At 47.3% G+C, this 17,593-nt stretch overlaps 1 protein-coding gene across 1 annotated transcript in view; it reads right to left on the bottom strand.

Annotated features, from left to right (window-relative positions):
• The window catches only part of LOC135906229 (cubilin-like), a 255,316-nt gene extending 238,093 nt beyond the window's left edge, over positions 1-17,223 (bottom strand). The window contains exon 1 of the mRNA XM_065437518.2: positions 16,913-17,223. The gene's annotated coding sequence lies outside the window, so the exon portion shown is untranslated. The remainder of the gene's footprint in view (positions 1-16,912) is intronic.
• Positions 17,224-17,593: the final 370 nt, after the last annotated feature.

Consider the following 17,593-nt stretch of genomic DNA (forward strand, 5'->3'; position numbering starts at 1 on the left):
TTTTCTCGTGTTCATTCTATATGCGCGTGACTAAGTGTTTTTCAATGTGTATGCGCGTGTTAACGCGACTGCTCCGGTATTTCTGTTAATATATGTGTAGAACACAGGTCTCGTTTGTTTTTTCTGTTTTTCTACTTACTTTTTCTTGCGTTACTCTGTGCTTGTGTGCGTGGATATTTTTTTTTTGCATGAGCGACCTGCGATTCGTTAAACGCACGCTCTGACTAAGCACGTGGCCCACGGTGCAAGAGCAAAGACACTGGACAAGTACAAACCGTAATCACGTGTCATCGGCTACGCGAATTAGTGCCGCCGATACGCCGACCCCACCCCTATACCGTCTACTTCACTGCACGGCACTAACGGGCAAAATACGGCTAGATTTTCGCACCCAGCGCCGTTCCTTATTTAGCACAAGTCAGCAGGCGGACGGTCCGCCCGCTCCTCCTCTCTTTTCTTTTAATGGAACGCAAAGTGGCGCGGGACCGAATAAAGCAGCTTGCGTCGGCAACGCACTCCCCGCGCGCGTCGCTTTCTTTCTTTCTTTTTTTTTGCCCCCTTTTTCTCGAGAAATGCGAATTTCGCGAAAGGGTCGAGGCGCGGGAGTCGTGTGGCAAAGAAGAACTGTCGGGGTGTCGGTTGTTCTTTCTTCCAAAGCCCTCATCCTCCTTCGACGCCCGCTCGAAAAGATGTCGCGCTGTCTCTCCGGAAGAAGAATTTGAAAGTGGGCCAGGCCGGAGCATAGCGAGGGAAAACGGACAAAGATGAATCGACGAAAGAAAGAAAAGAGAGAGAGAGATAAACACCAAGTGAAAGAAAGGCTTCGACTCACGAGGAGGGACAACGATGGCGCAGCCGAGAGGAGAACCGCCGTGCGGAGACGCGCTGAGCCGAAACCGAGCCCAGCTGGGAAAAAAAAAATCTCTAAGCGGGGAGTTGTTTGTGACTCTCTTCGGCACACGCGCCTGTTTGGAAGCGTCTTTTCTCCCCCCCCCCCCCTCCTGCCCTCTCTCTCTCCTTTTCGCTATCTCCCAGTATTCGCCCCGTCTTTTCTTCTCCGTCGTTTCCAACCCTGTCTCGAACTTGAGAGAGAGAGATAGAGAGAGAGATGAAAAGGAAAGAGGAAGAGGCACGGGAAGGAAGAAATATGTACGGTACGAATAACGTTTCTCATTCTTGTTTATTAGGCGCGATTTTTCTTTCGCGCGAGAGCACGGGACCCCGACAGGAAACGGCGGGATCCGGGACGGAACGGCGTGCAAGAAAAGGATGAGGCACGCGCATTCGCTCTCTCGGAAAAGAAGGAGGCGAGAGACGCGCGCGCGCGTGCGCATTAAATGACCGTGACATTCGTCTAGATCTCCAGGTTCTTGACCGACCACCGCCGTGTCGTGTCCATTTCGCTCGGACCTCTCTGTACGGATGTTTGTTGATTTTCTCTTTGTTACTTTTTTAGATTCGACCTCTCCTTTCTTTTCTTTTTTTTCTTTTTCCTTTTTTTTGGCACGGCTGCCATTTCCGCATTTTCTTCTTTCCACTTACGGTTCTTGCGGTTTCATTATTCCTCCCTTTTTTTTTCTTCTTATTACTATTTTACCTTCTTTCCCTCTTTCGCGTCTCCCGCCATAGGAAGAGAAAGATTAGGGAAACTTACACGGCGCGTCTATCGGCAAACATCCGTATACGCTCGGCTGCGCGGCATCCTTTGCCAGCCGGCTCTGTAGGACCCGCCTGAAAGAGCTACGCCAATGCTGGCTACACGTTCGCAAGCGCGCAACGAATACAAAAGGAAAGGTTTGAATGGCCCTCGACGAAAAGAAATAAGCAAGAACGAATGTGGTGAAAAAAGGGACGACAGCGCCAACCGTGTAGCAGAGGCGATACAGCGTACAAGAGCTCGGGGGAAGGTATGCAACGTTGTAGAGAGAGCGGCCGCAAAATGTTTGGTCGACAGCTTAGCGTCGTATAAAGCGCCAAAACGCGTAGGAGAGCAGGGGTATTTCTGGGAGTACTGCCGTAAAGAGTTGCGAAACGATAAATAATACCGAACTCACCAACAAAGCATTCTTTGTGCACAAAAGAACGAGGTTTGTCTCTGTGTGTATGGAGAAGGGGGCTAAGGGAAGGGCGTACACAAGCGCAAAAGAGCACTCGAGCCACGACACCTCACGAGGAATCTGTTCAGACACGATAAACAAAAAACAGAAATAGAACAAACCCAAGTAAAGCAAAGCTCATGCAGTTACACACACTCGGCGCTCCCACGAAAGTGCTCAATCCCCGACAACGTGCGCCTCTACTTTCTCTCTCCTCTCGCGCACACTTTCTCACGAAACAAATGCCGATCTTCCGCCGTTAAATAAACTACTTTTTTTTTTTTTTACAACGTCCTGCCGCCTCAATAACCTGCTGGCGCTACAGCGCGTTCCTGTGCTCCCCTTTCCCAACTCATATCCCGCACCTTCTCTCCTCTTGCCGCTACCAATCGCACGCGCTCGGTTCCCTTCGTGTCCGGCGCGTGCAATACCGTCCCCGGTGTCAAAGTTGTTGCGCCGGCGTTCCTCTGTGTCCGTCGTCGCCATTCCTTCGTATGGTCCTGTTTCTTGCTTATTCTTTTTTTTTTCTTTTTTTGGCGGGCTCGAGCATGCCTCCTGCTAGCAGCTGCTGTCATAGCCATTGTTGTTCCCGCGCCAGAAAAGAGGACGAGAGAACGCGAGGCCGTACAAAGCCTTAGTCAGAGACAGTGGCGTTTGCCCGCGACAGCGTGAGAGGCCCGCAATGTGAGGGTTTATATTTCGCATCGCGCCTGTTCCATTCAGGGTTACAGAAACCTGAATTGCAGACGCTTATTTTTGTTTTAAAAGTTGTTTTTTTTTCGTGCCTGAGCGTGGTATGAAGATCCTGGCTTTGTAACCTCGTCGGGATTGCATGCACCGCTGTACGTATACCATCTGAGTCGAGAGCTTTACAGGCCAGTGGCGCGTAATCGCAACTGCTCCACGACACCGCAACGCGATTCCTGCTCTGTCGACCAGGTTCACCCTAGAAGGTGTGATTAACGCCAAAACCACTATCACTACATCCAACACACATTTGGCGTAAAAAATGTGTGGGCACTACGGACTACAGTTCTTGTCACTCGCTGGCGTATATATGTACTGCGAACATTTGCCAGTTGGATTGGCTAAACCTTAAACAAGGTCTTGCAGGACGCACGTCAGCGCGCAGTGGGCGTCTCCGACGCAGGGACCTACAGGGAGTACATGGCGGCCGCTGTGCGAGCCTGCTGGACGGCCCATTGCTGGTCTTGTGTACTCGAAACAATGCACCATTAACATCTCTGGTTACGTGCGCAGTAGCGCAATAAATATAAATGATAGCGCGCTTCCTTTGGTGACTTGTGAATTAGTATGGGTCCTATTCAGCGTTATTTTCATATTGTCTTCTCTGCTTTTCTTTTTTCCTTCATAGCGGAGCGGGGTTTTTGAACAAGCAATGCTCTCATTCATCTTCATGCAATAAAAGCAGAAGCTTCAATCTTTCCTTCTTTCTAGAGACCCGAACAGAGAGAGATGGGGGGGGGGGAGGGAGGGGGGCATGAGGAGAACCCTCGTCTTCGCGTTCGGCATCTCTGCATCAGCTACAGCTGCTACGTCCGCCGCACGCTCCCAGCAGTAGTTCTGTGCATGTGTGCAGAGGCCTCGAAGCAGTTAAGAACAATCATTAGGTCGGTCCATCAATCATTCAAGGAGGAGGAGGAAAGAAAGAGAGAAGGCAGGTATATTAACCAGAAATCCTCGATCAATCAAGCGTTTCAATGTACTGCCCAATGTACCCGAGAGCAGCGCCGACTGCTTTTGCACGTGCTGCATTTACCCTGCGTGGCTGCCCATGGACTATGGCGTTCTATTGCTCAACACTATAGGGTCGCGGGCTCGAAAATCGGCCGCGGGCGGCGGATTTTGATATATGTGCTCTATGCATGAACGCTCGCGGGGGCGCATTGAGGACCCCAAGGTTGTCGAAATTGGTTAAGCGCCCTCTGCTCCGGCGTCACTGGTAGCCCTGTGTCGCTGCTGTGACGCTGGTTAACCTCCCTTCCTTCTCCTTATCTCTTTCCCCGCCCTCGATCAATCCCGTCAATCAACGTTCATGATGCACTTAAGAACTGGAAATAAGTGTGAAAAGCGAAAGAATACAGAGACCGAGAGATATAAATCGATAGTGAAAGACGGGCAGATTATTCACGATTGCACACGGTTTGTTACCCTAAACTGGGGGAAAGGAAATAAATTAAGGGAAAGGAAATCGATGGAGTGTGCACGCGCTCTAACAAACGAGCATATGTGAGCCCTGATGCAAAGAGAGCAAGCCCGATAACAAAGCAATCAAAAAAGAACCTCAAGCAAAAGAAAAAGTTATCGCGCTTTCGGCCCATGGGCGAAGCATAGCAACACGGGTTCTAATATTCTCAGCCTTACTCGCGCCCTCCCACGTAGGCGAACGCGGAGCCCGTATCACACGACCCACGTGACCAACGCGACCGCAAGTTACACAGCCACCAGGGCCGGCCAAGTGTTGGCTACACTATTTCCGGGATTGGCCCAATTTACTATTAAACTGGTAAACTGGTCCGGTAAACTAGTAAACGTGGATCGGCGCACGTTACTCGGCGAGAACCCAACCGAGCGGACACACCAAACAAACCCCGGGGAGGAAGGCAACGAAAGCTCCGCTTTAATAAAATCATTGTGCGCTCGAAGGCTGGATATTTGCTGCGATTGTGATACCTGGGCACCGTCTCTTGTTTTATTCCCGTCTCTTGTTTTATTAACAATGCCGGTCAGTGGCACATATGTAATGGACGTACCAACGTTATTAGAGAAGCTAGTCTAGTAACGTTGGGACGTACAGACATAAGCTGATTCATCGGAATCTAGGCTGTTCCATCGCCTACTCGGAGAAAAACACTCAGGCCAACGCTCTCACCCTGGCCACATGTATCGGTCTATCAGCTGGCTTTAGATTAGAAACCCCATTACCAGCCAACGACCACGGAAAGACGATGATGTGGAAAGGAATCTGCCGCTTAAAAAAAAACGACAAGGAGTGTAGAGGCGGGGAAATCATGCGGAATGGCCATCGGCAGTGCTGCAGCAACACGGCTGCGTGTGTAAGCAAAATGCGTGTTGTAACTTTGTAATGATATCGAACGTAACTTGTATTTGTGATTACTAGTGGGTGTTGTCGTATTAGTGCTAGTAGTAGTAGTAACAGTACTCGCGTACGTCTTAAAGGTTTAGGTCGCTGCAATCTCCTTTACGCTACGCAAACTCCCACCACCCTAAACACTGCACGATGCCCTTCATCGAGCTCTCGCCGTGAAAGAAAGAAAAAGAAAGAAAGAAAGAAAGAAAGAAAGAAAGAAAGAAAGAAAGAAAGAAAGAAAGAAAGAAAGAAAGAAAGAGCTACTCTGAGACTGAAATGAGTGGGACGCTCTGGCTGGGTATAAAATCAAAAGTGCGTGCGCCGCTTTCCGAGACGAGCTAAAAGCACCGACGCAACGTCGGCGCAAAACGCGTCGCTGAAGGGTCGTGCAGACGGCTCGGGTAAAGCCCTGCCCTTTCTCCTTTCTTTTCCATTCTTCCTATTTCTCTCTTTACCTTACATCGTACTTTTATTATGCCTCTATATTGGTTCTTTCTTTTTCCTTGTCTATCTCTTTCGTCATTGCATCTTAGCTCGTTTTTGCATGACACTTGCTCGCTTCCGGTGCCTCTCGAAACCTTTTATGCTCCAGACACAAAACTAGGCCCGCACGGCGCGAGCAGGACGCTGACATGGTTGACAGGTTTTAACGCTGGTAGAACGTAAAAAAAAATGGTAGCAAAGACCAGTTCGTAATTTAAGCATTTTTTTTTCTATCGTCGCTTGGCTTGGCTCGAACTTGGCTGCTCGTGCAGCCAGGCTTGATTTGCTTTATTTTTTTGCCGGCTCGAGGCACGCCAGACTTTACGTAGCAACGCAGATAGTGCAAGTGCTGAACGAAATCGCGAAGGCAGTGTCAGGGCCAGCGAGAATGACAACAGCAGGAAGAATGGAAAAGGAGCATGCCGGAAAAAATGTTAGTGAAAAGCAAAGAAGATTGGTGAAGAAATAGCTGGACGAAGGCGAGGTTGCAGAGAAATTGCGCGAAATAAACTACACTGATTTTTTCATTACTTTTTGCGACAAGTGAAAAGCTGAGAAAGACGACATCTGTGTTGAAAAATCTCTTCTATTACCCACTGAGAGAAAAAAAAAAGAACACTAGAATACTGAGACCCTTACGAAACCCTAGCGTCGACAAGCACTTGACACTGCTTCTGGCGGCGTGGTGCAGTTACTGGCATTTGCGTGCACTGCTGATTTATTTCTTCATCACAACGAAAAAAAAAAGTAATTTCGCAAGTTGCCACCTGGCGATGCAAAGAGCGGAGTGGCAGTAGCGGAAGAACTGTTCTTCGTTCTATGATGTCGAACGTTCGTCGCAGAGGGGACCGCAAGCCATGCTCGCGTCGAAAGCTCGCTGCCGCTTAAACGTGAATGTGCACGTCACACGCTAACGCAGCGCCATCATTGGTTGGATGCATAGCCGTCATTAGAAAGTTCCAGTAAACCCAAACTGCCTAACCCTTATCTTGTATGCTCGCGGCAAATTGTTGTTGTTGTTGTTATTCTTCTTCTTCTTCTTCTTCTTCTTCTTCTTCTTCTTCTTCTTCTTCTTCTTCTACTACTACTACTTCTCCTCCTCCTCCTCCTCCTCATCCTCCTCCTCCTCCTCCTCCTTCTTCCTCTTCTTCTTCTTCTTCTTCTTCTTCTTCTTCTTCTTCTTCTCCTTCTTCTTCTTCTTCTTCTTCTTCTTCTTCTTCTTCTTCTTCTTCTCCTTCTTCTTCTTCTTCTTCTTCTTCTTCTCCTTCTTCTTCTTCTTCTTCTTCTTCTTCTTCTTCTTCTTCTTCTTCTTCTTCTTCTTCTTCTTCGTCTTTCAAGGCGGTATTGTAGGAATAAATAATAAAACTCTCAAAACATCCGACGGATGGAGCGTCTCCACGCCTAGTTTTCTACGTTTAGCTGCTTTTGCGTGTTTCATATAAAACACCAGCGTTGGGATATTTCATCTAATAAAGAGCGTTTTTACATCTCATAGTAAACATTGGTATTGCGAAGCAGCGCAATGTAAATCACTTCGCTTTAATCAAGCGATTGACACAGCGCCCACAACAACCAAAATTTATGTTCTCGTGTTTCTCTGTGGCTCACGTTATAGGACAAAAAGAATGCTTTAACCGGAATAAGGATAAATAATGTTTGCACGAAAAGTAGAGCTTGCATATCGGGTACCAATTCGGGATGCGTGTATTTATTAAGTAGGAAGAAGGAGAGTCGAATCAAGAGCGATTTCCTGCGAACCTTTCTGCAATCAATGACTCTCGGGACAAGACAAGAAGCGCGACACTATTTGTGCTCACATTAAAGAGACAATACCAAGTAAAATAAGTAAGCGAAGATAAAGAAAAGAAATTGAACAACAAATACGCGAGAAAATGGACGACGGTGGGGTGTCAAGTAATCATGTCTGATATAGTATGGATGCGCCACAAACGATGGTCTTGGTCACATTCCCGGGGGAAGGGGGGGAGAGGGGGGAGAGGGGGGAGAGGGGGGATGATTGAGGCATAGGCGTAACCTCAGATAGGTTACACCAAGCTCGCGGCTGCATTCTTGGAGACACAAAATATTTAAAACGTAATTACTATCTACACAACTCAGAATAAGGGAAAAATTCTTCAAGCCATCGAACAACCAATAAAGATAGGCATCAGAAACAGAAATCTCGACTAGGAGTGGATGGAACGAGATCGCGGCTCGTTTAAGTAAAACTTGGCGATGGGGCAAATCAGCTTTACCGAACTCCCAACTGCTTTATTATTAAAACTACATCTTGTAAGAGCCCAAGATCCCGTTTCCTTGGCGACGTTGCTTTTCTGGAACATCGCGCGCTTTCGTGGCCTCTCTTTCTTTTTCCTTTTATTTTCTTGTTGTACGAAAATGTTCATTTATTTATGCAATTTATTTTCTTTGGAGATTTGTTCTAGTGCCACTGTGACGACAATATTTTTCAGGGACCAAATTAAAGCACTTGAAGGAATGGTTTAAAGTGTCATTAAATCATTTCAAATTAGGTACATCTTCTTTCAAGAGAGAGAAAGAAGAGAAAGGGCAGAAAGCTAAACCAAGTTGCACCCAGTTTGTTACTCCACACAGTGCGAGAGGAGGCGGAAATAAACGAAAAAAGAGGAAAAAGGTAAAAACTGTGCTTTCAGGCACTTAGAGCAGAAAAGGTTACTTGCTAGCGTTAATAATGGAGGTCAGGCTTCCCTTTTTCGAATCTTGTGCTAAAACCAAAGCAAAAAAATCAAGGTGACGTCGCAGATTTCCAAGTTATTTTTCGCATTTCAGTCGTTTTGCTGCAAGAAGTGTTTTCAAAACATGCTAGGTTCAGTTTTTATTACCTTGAGGATACAATGTAGAGTTCCTTTACCGGTAAGCATTTAACTAGACCAGAGAAAACATTGTCAACATTATGTGACGTCACGCGAAGCTATGTAACGTCGCTATGTCGGAGCACTCGTTGGTGAAATTGCCTTGCTAAATTTCCGCGTCGACGTTCCGGCGCGAAATAAACTCGTCATATTTTTTTTCAGTAATACTCATTTTTTTACCAAGTAAATAAAACATAATCTTGATGGCGTACTTCGCCAGTGTAAACAGATTTAGCGTTGCTCTCTAGGTTGCGGTTAAGCGATATTGACAGCTGTTTGGGTCTATTATGTGCAACGGCTAAACTTTAGCCAAATATCCCCAAATACTTTCGTTCCTATTTTTTTTCTTTTCGACATATATCTGCCTAACTCAGCTGCGATATTTTCTTGTTCTATATTGTTTTGTTTTTGCCCTTTTTATCATAAATAAACAAGTTCAACATCTGCCAAAAGAAAATTATTTACGATCTGTAAAGCGTGCTTCTCCTTCAATAGCCTCCTATAACGGCAAAGCCAAACTAAACAGAAGACGCGATCACAACACGGATAGCTTGCTTGAAGTGAAAGTGACCGTCAAGAACCACCTAAACTTTGTCAGCATCTCGTGCGTATATGTTATTCTTTTTTTTTTACTTACTGTATAATTTTGTCTTTACAACGTCAACGTAGTACGTCTTTGAAACGTTTTGCCTGTAAAGCTTGCTTCTTCTTAAGCACACTGTTTCGGTGCTAAAGCCAGGCGATATAAACGAGGATAAAGTGGATGTCTTCGTCTTGATCCTCGGGGAACAATTGTCCCTTGAACTCTTCTCATTGTTGCGATTCACGTGTGGCCCTCCTGCTTTATTTTATTTCATGTTAGCCACGCTGAGTGCAATTATTGCTCGCCCAGTGAAGATTAAATTCTGTAAAGCGTGCTCCATCTTTACCAACTTGTGTGACGGTAAAGCCGCACCAACAAACATTCGCAAAAGGAGTGATTTGGTTCTGACGCCGAACTTTTACCTTGTCTTAAACACTACTGAACACTTATTTAAAGTGCTTTTTCGGCTTTTGCGTTACTTTATTTAGGTTCCCCGTTGTCTAAGCAGTGCAAAAAATGGCTGTGGCTTAGGTAAGGTTAAGCCCAGGATGCGAAGCATACTAGCCTTTATTTTAGTTGTTGAACCACTGTTTAGCCTGGTGAACTGCTGTTGCTTGGCTACATTTGGTTCGGCTAGACGAAGAAACAACTCATGCATTACTTCTTCGCCTTCAAGAGTGGAACGCGACAGCGTTCCCGTCGACCCGCCAAGGGGTGTAAGACAATGGGCTACAGGGCAGCGACTACGCGCCCCGCATTGGACGCGGTGAGTGTCGAGCAAAGCAGCGTTCGGCGCGGCAACGAAATGTGCGCCTGAGCAAGAGACGCACGCCTTAGAAACAGCGCGTTTCTAAGGCAACACCGCATTCACTAGAGGCGCTTTTGTACCGCTTTGAAGCGTTGTACTCGTGGCTCAGTGGTAGCGTCTCCGTCCCACACTCCGGAGACCCTGGTTCGATTCCCACCCAGCCCGTCTTGCAAGAGTTGAGCCAAAGCCACTTCTCCTCTGTCGTGACGTCACGGTGTCACGTGATTTCATGGTCACCGCCGCGCCTGAGGAGCTGGGTTGAGCCCTCGTAATATGCTTCGCATAAAAACCATCAGATGTGTCTCGTTAGTACCTGTAAAGCGTGCTTCTCCTTTAATGAACTATTTTAACGGCAAAGCCGAGCTAACAATCTGCGGCAAAAAAAGACCGAGAGCAAGGGAGAGGTCGTTAAGCGAAATAAATTACAATATGGACCAACGGCCGCTGAAACCTCTAGATGCGACTTAGAATGGAAATTGTTTGTATCATTTTAGGTTGGCGCGAAATGCAATAGTGACTCGCTATTTTTAAGAATCTATATTAATCGCATATCTCGGTTGATCCAAACATGTCAACCCGTAAAAATGTTGGCAGGTTCGTTGCATGTCCACAATCTATGTTTCGCTATAATCCTTCAGCTTTCTATGGCATGTCAGTACCAAGATACCACGGCATACCCAATAAGATATATAGGTAGACTTGTTGGTAATGCATTACTGACTGCATCGTGTGCTGCTTGTGTTTTGTGTCCCTTTCATCGGTCTATCTTCTCTCTGCTAGAATCTAATATTCGATACGGCATATGCAGGGCAAACATAGCTGAGAGAATTAATTTACAGTAGGTTGGATAACTCAAACAAAAGGCACATATGTCTAAAATATTGCCTTGACATTCCCATACGTTACATATGCCGCCAGCTTCCAACTATTCTAGCGCACATAAAAACTATTCTGCATACCCAATTAACCGTGTGCATACTTATGTCTACTTTTATTCACTGTTCAGACAGAAAAAAAAAGATTTATATTGAGTTGCACATTACAGTCACATGCGGCACATTGAAACCTTCTGGCGTGTTTGAATTCAATTGAGTTCACTGCATCTTTATTTTTTTTAACTGATGACTGCTAGGATATAAACTAAAAAAGCATAAGCACACTACCCGTGAAAAAAGAACCTGCGAACTCCGCACGTTGCATCCAGTTCAAATTGTACGTTCAACTTTACGTAGGTCGACGGCTCGATTTCTGCTGATGATGTGTTGCGTCTACACCTTCCCCGCATTTGAACGTGTATTGCCTAGCGCAATAAAACAAAGAAATACTTCAAGTTCTCTACATTTCCTTAGCATGAATACCAGAAAGTAATTAAACGCTGAGAACTGATGTCGACAGCCACTCATTAGAAATGAAAGTCATCTAGACACAAGTTACGCGAAAGAAAAGGAATGCATGCTCTAGCCTGTTTGGAGTACGTCTGGTCTAATAGCCTCAAAGACAAACGGAACGTGTCGACAGGAAGACGTAAGCGCACGTAACAACGGCTCCTCTGCGACCACTCACGCCATTGCCAGCAATAACGTTCGTCTCCTGGGGTAGGCTGAAAGGGAAGAGGAACGTCGTGATGGCAATTTTAACGGTGACCTGCCTTCGAGAGGCGTCACCGAATTGCACACCGCGGATGCAGTTTCTTTTCTTCTTTTTCTGCTAAATCAGGTGGGCCCTGTCTCTGTCGCAAGCTACGTAGTTCCTCCCACTCTTTCTTTCACTCTCTCTTTCCGAGTCGAACGCGCCAGACGGAGAAACGGGACAACAAATTCGATAGAAAACACACGCGAGCGGCGAGCAAGTTTCGGTGTTGCAACGAGTTGGCGCAGAACACTCGTCCTGAGATGTCCCTGAGCACGGCCCTTGGGGCGCAATTAACTCGCGCAGCGCTGTAACTGGGCACGCGGCGGGAACCCTCGCCATGTCCCTGGCTCGGGTCGAGGTGAACGCCGCTCGCGATGCCGGACGTGCGCGGCACTACGCGTTTTGTGTCGCTAAAAACGAGCAATGTCGCAGAATGCTACAGAGCCTCAAAACACTCTGGCTCCGAGACGTATTTGAGAACGCGTATTAGGAGCGAGCTTTAACACTGGTAATCTAGCGGTGTTATCACAGGTGGTTGAACTTCGGCTTCATTAGTCTCTGCTGATGCATTTGCTTTTGCGTCTGCTCGAATCTGGCAGCACAGTAGACGAAAAGTCGTGCGTTCGCTATCTCTATTTGCAAGTCCGCCATTACCACGTGAAGAGTGACGTACTACGAAAAAGGCAGCGACGCAGATCTACCTGATAAGGATAGAGAAGAGCATTGGAACAGGCAGCGCACACTGTCTGGTATCCGCTGAAATATAGTATCCCTTCCTCTCTTCCCCTAGCTTCACTATAAAGTCGTCAGTAAATAGTCAAGTACTTCGCGCATGCGTAATCCTAAGTCTAAATAAGAAAAAAACTATGTTCGCACGCAAGGTCTCAAGCAAGGGCTTTTGGTTCTTAAAAGGCCCAAGGTACAAAGACAGAAGCTTAGGTGTAAACATAGCAGCACACAATTTACGCAACGTCACTTGTTCGTGCCTTACGCCACCCCAAGCTTACGAAAACATTAAAGTGAAATCGACCATTGGACGGCGCTCCATCTGGTCAATAAGTAGATTCATATGATGAAATAAAATTAACCGCCAACCAAGGCGTCCCCGTGAAAGCCGGAACGTCGTTTTTTTCTTTTTTTTTGTTGCTTAACCAAGCTTCCATATCATTGCACAGTTTTACTACAAAACAGCATGAGCGTTCTCTCAGATAAGCCGTGCAGCATTGAGGAAGCAGTTAAGTTAATTAAGGGAGTGAACGTACCGGTGCTGTAATGAGTAATCTTGCGCTGTCTATTCAAATTCGGATGCCTCCCGTCGTCTGTTTTTTATAAACAAAAAGCAGGCGGTGCTGTAAATTGCACAGTGAGTATTCAATGACTCGTTCGTTGAGCGAGTACTCTGAAATGGACAGAAAAGATGCGCAGTACTTTTGCCCATTTGAAACTCGACACCACTTTTGTTTGGGCATTAGAAGGACCCGTTTGCAGCACGATTCTTTGCTTCGACAACGCTGTGTAGAATTAGTCGGTGAGAGAGCGTTATAAATGGGCCAGCCTGGGCACCACCGTTTTGAGGGATAATTTAGATGTTAGTGGTGAGGCCTTCGCATGCGAGCTCAGACAGCACGAGAAGGCCAAACAAATAAACGAAAGAAATAGCAAAATGCGAGAGAATGCAAGCGGGTATGTACGATAGTCGCGAGATTGGGCAAGCGTTTGTGTTATGGCAGCCACCTTAGCAAAAATTTAAAAAATATAAAGGAGGATATAGTGGCATGAGGCGGGAAGAGGAGGGTGGAGAATGAACTTTAAAATAAAGCTCTGTGTGGCATTCACTAACCTTCATAAATAAGATGGCTGTGGCTTAGCTAAGGTTAAGCCCAGGATGCGATGCATACTAGCGTTTATTTTAGTTGTTGAACCACTGTTTAGCCCGGTGAACTCGATATCTATCGCGCTATACAACTGGCCTCGACGAGAGCGCGCCGCTCTTTTATACAGCTGTTATGACGCCAGTGCCCTAGCGGGAGGAACGGGAGTTAGGCCGCAGCACCGGCTGTGCGACCGCAGGCGAGCGCAAGAGTTGAGCCCGGCTTGCAGCTGTTGTGACGTCAGTGCCCTAACGGGAGGAGCTACGCGGCCGCAAGCGAGCGCACGAGTTGGGCCTCCGCTTTTGCAGCTGTTATGACGTCATATGGTAGCTACGCGGCCGCGCGCGGCGCAGCAAGGAAGAGCGTGGTTGTGCGGCTAGTATGCTTCGCATAAAAATGTTATTTAATTACGCGTCTAGTCCGAGCCTACGTAGAGTTCTGCTGTTAGTGTCGAACAAAAAAAAAACATGTGGATGATTCATGTTTTTACACATGAAAGAAACTATGCAGATTCCCCTTCGCTTCCCCCGTTCCTGTGTGATGAGTGACTGCCTCAGCTATTGGACGATGTTTCTGGTGCTGCTTTCTGCATGTGTGCTTGTGACTTGTGTTCGTGTGTGTAGTGTGGTGTGATGCTTGCTAATATTTTCCCTTACTTTTTTTACGTTATTTATTCTTGTCTCTGTACTGTATTTAGGATTTTGTTATAGACCTTTTACGTAATGTCGGTAACACTGTGTGTACATTGGTTTCCCGCCGCCATTGTAAAGAATAGACATTCGGGCGAGCGCAGGATGTACGTAGAAAGTCCATGGGCCACGCGCACTCTGCTGCATGTCTAATTGAGTTTTGTGAAGGGGAGCGTAGAAGTGAGGCGGAAAAGGGAGACGTGGACTGCGCTCCCCTTTGCAAAAATCATGTCAAGCCAACTTATCCAACAGCTTGTTATTCTATGTTTAAATGAGTTTGCTGTGGTGTTCTGACATTCAGGTGGTGTATTCGCCGCATAACATATGTCCCAGTGAACGCAAGCCTTGTGCCTCGCAACGGAGTAGCTGAAGTGCCTTGGCACGTTCTTGCGCTTGCACCAATAACGCATCTTTAACTACTGAATAGCGATAATGGCAGTGGTGAGAGCCCTTGACTAGAGGGCCTAGAACCTTTGTCCAGTCTTAAGAATTTTTTTTTAAATTCCATGTGAGCAGAGTACAAGAAAAAGAGGAAAGCAAACCAAAAAGCGCGGCTTGGCAGCAATCTCTCGTGTACTGCTATGAACCAAATTACCGATCCCGCGCGCTCATCTCGCACGGATGAATTATAACTTCGCGAACGCTACACTTGACACGTTAAGTCGCTGCATTGAACGCCTTATTATGCGACTACCATACAGTTCTGCTCCTTCAATTAGGGGCATCGTTCCCAGTATCCGAGTTAGCTATAACTGGTTTCACTGTAATTTTCCTACGCCTAGTACACTAACTGCGTTTGCCACGACCTCATTGGAGTAGCGAGAAGTTCCTAAGCTGGAGTCTGAACATTTTAGAAAATGCAATTCCGCAAGCTTTTTTACAGCGTTAACACTTTATTTTGCTGTTCCGGCCACGGGGCTGGCGCGATGGCTTGCATCCATAAAAAATAAAGCGACAGAAAAACAAAAGGAGCCCATAATCTACTTAAGGACATCGCGAGAAGGCGTAATTTGGTACGCAACATCAAGGTACGAACACCCTGAACACAACTATGGTGGAGCTACAAGAATGAATGCGCCCCGCAGAGGTGGGAAAAAGCATCAAGATTCTTGCCTCGCGAATACGCATGCATAATAGAGAAGACACGCGGAATGGAGGGGGTTTCCGCAAGGTCTTGTCGACGAGCTGCAGACGACGGCTCAGGAGACGCGCGCAACAAGCGCACTGACTAGGCCGCGCTAATTTAGTTTATGTTGGTCAATTTGTGCACACGTCGTGCGGAGGGATATCAGGATACGAGGCTGCCATGGTATACCGGGAACAGCCTAAATCAAATGAGGAAAGTGCGTCTGCGTAGAACGAACACCCGTGAGTAAACGTATGAGGACAATTATTTTCGAGGGGGAAAAAAGAAAGAACTTGGCAGCTTTGGCCCATCTTCTGAAATTGAAATCAGACGTGGTCTCATTTGGCTGTGGCTTTTGCCGATGACTGGGCTCGGCGTCGCGGAGGTCGCAGTGTCATACGTTCTCTAGATTATCAACGCCCCAGTAAGATGTCGCTATCGATGTCGCTATCAAAAGAGGTAGCGCTTCTTGAGCAACCACATTTTGTTGGGCTAGTTAGCGCTTGCTCAAAAATATTATTAATGAAGCACGAAGGCGCAACGTAACGAAAACACACGTAGACATAAGCCACAAGCGCTGTGTCATGTTTTTTTTTTTTTTGTTGTTGTTGTTGTTGTTGTTGTTGTTGTTGTTGTTGTTGTTGTTGTTGTTGTTGTTTTGCCTTCGCGCTGTATTGGTAAAATCACTGAAAAAGTACTCTTTAAGACAGCGAAACAGCATACTTCTATTTACGAATGCTACCTATCGTTTGTCAGTAGGAATTCGTCCATCCTGCAGAACAATGAGTCAGGTACGCATATGAGAAGCGGCGCTAGCTTTAGCAAACAAATGAATTAAATGAAACTGATATGCTCGCTCAGTTAATTTTTCCGCAGAGTACTGCTGGATATTCTACATAATTACGCAGGTTCTCGCTTCCCGGCCACCAAGTTCATGGTAATGTAAAACAAAGTTTACTCGACGTAACAGTTCTGCGGAAACTCTCAAGGTGGAGAGAAGTAGTTAATAAAGGGAAAGTGAGATGGGTTTCCTTTGTAGCACTTAGCTACGTTTGGGTGGATGTCTCACTCTCCCTTTATTAACAAAGTTTACTCGTTAGACATGGCTTTGTTCTTTTTCTTATCTTACATTTCTCTACTATTCACACGTTCTCGAGCTGTCCGGCAAGTTAGAGTAACCAGTCGGCGGGCTCATAAGTCAAGTCTCTGAGACCATGTGTCGATCCCTAGAGCACATGCATCGTTATTGGCTTCACCGTAGCAGACGCACGTTTGTGTAATACCTACGATCCGCATGCTACTGTGGAACAATAAGAACCATTCGATCATCCTGCCAGGCGAGCTCGAAAAAAAAAACAGGGAGGAAATATAAGGGGCGTAAGGAAGAGGCACGCATTCGATGCGAAACAAGTGTTTCGCTTCGCCCCGTTGCATCGATGCTCCCGAGCCTCCAGACGTCGTCCTACTGCTCCCGCCCTAGTTTCAACGGGTCCGGTTTCACGTTGACTCTTCGCGGGTGGCGCGGGATGGGAAAGGGAAGAAAAGCGGGACACGGGCGAAACTCCCGGCGCGCTTTCGGGATCGCCACAGAGCTGGGTATACGATCGAGCCACGTACTCACCCGTCTCCTCCTAGGCCTACTCAAGAAGACCGGCGGTCGCATCCATTCAGACGACGCGGCAGCAGCTGAGAAACAGCCCATGTGAGAGTCGACTTCGATCGTCGCCGAGAAGGCATTCTGGAACAGGGGATGCATGCACGGCACCACCCAGGGGAGGCGACGACGGTGATGCTGCTGCCGTTGCAATATTATCCTCGCGGGTCACGGCCTTCGGCGCACGGGCGACCCGTGTGTCCGCGATCGCGCCACGGATGACGGGTCGCCACGGTTACCGGAAGACGCAGCGAGCACGCGCCGCGCACTAGCACCGCCGCCGGCCCCACGGAGCTCCGCAACCGGCGATCAACGCGTCGGCCATGTTGTGTTTGCAGGCTGTCAAGCGGCGGCGCGGGCGACGCGAAGTGCTCTCCGCGCAAGCATGCGCGTTCGCCCCGCTCCACATTCAGGGGGCGCACACGCCGCGCTGTTCGGGCAAACGGTTCCACGGCCTTTCCATAGATGGCGCCACAACTGTTCTTCCTCTTTTGTATCATCGTTCGAGTGCGCGGGCCTCTTCTCTCGCGCCTCCTTTTCTCACTTCTCCGCTCCTCCGCATCACGTCTGCTGCACAGATCCATGCGACCTCTCCATTACAACCACTTCCATTGGAGAGCACGGCACGTCGGCCATTTTGTTTCTCCA

This window comes from Dermacentor albipictus, chromosome 5, assembly GCF_038994185.2.
Source record: "Dermacentor albipictus isolate Rhodes 1998 colony chromosome 5, USDA_Dalb.pri_finalv2, whole genome shotgun sequence".
Lineage (NCBI taxonomy): Eukaryota > Metazoa > Arthropoda > Arachnida > Ixodida > Ixodidae > Dermacentor > Dermacentor albipictus.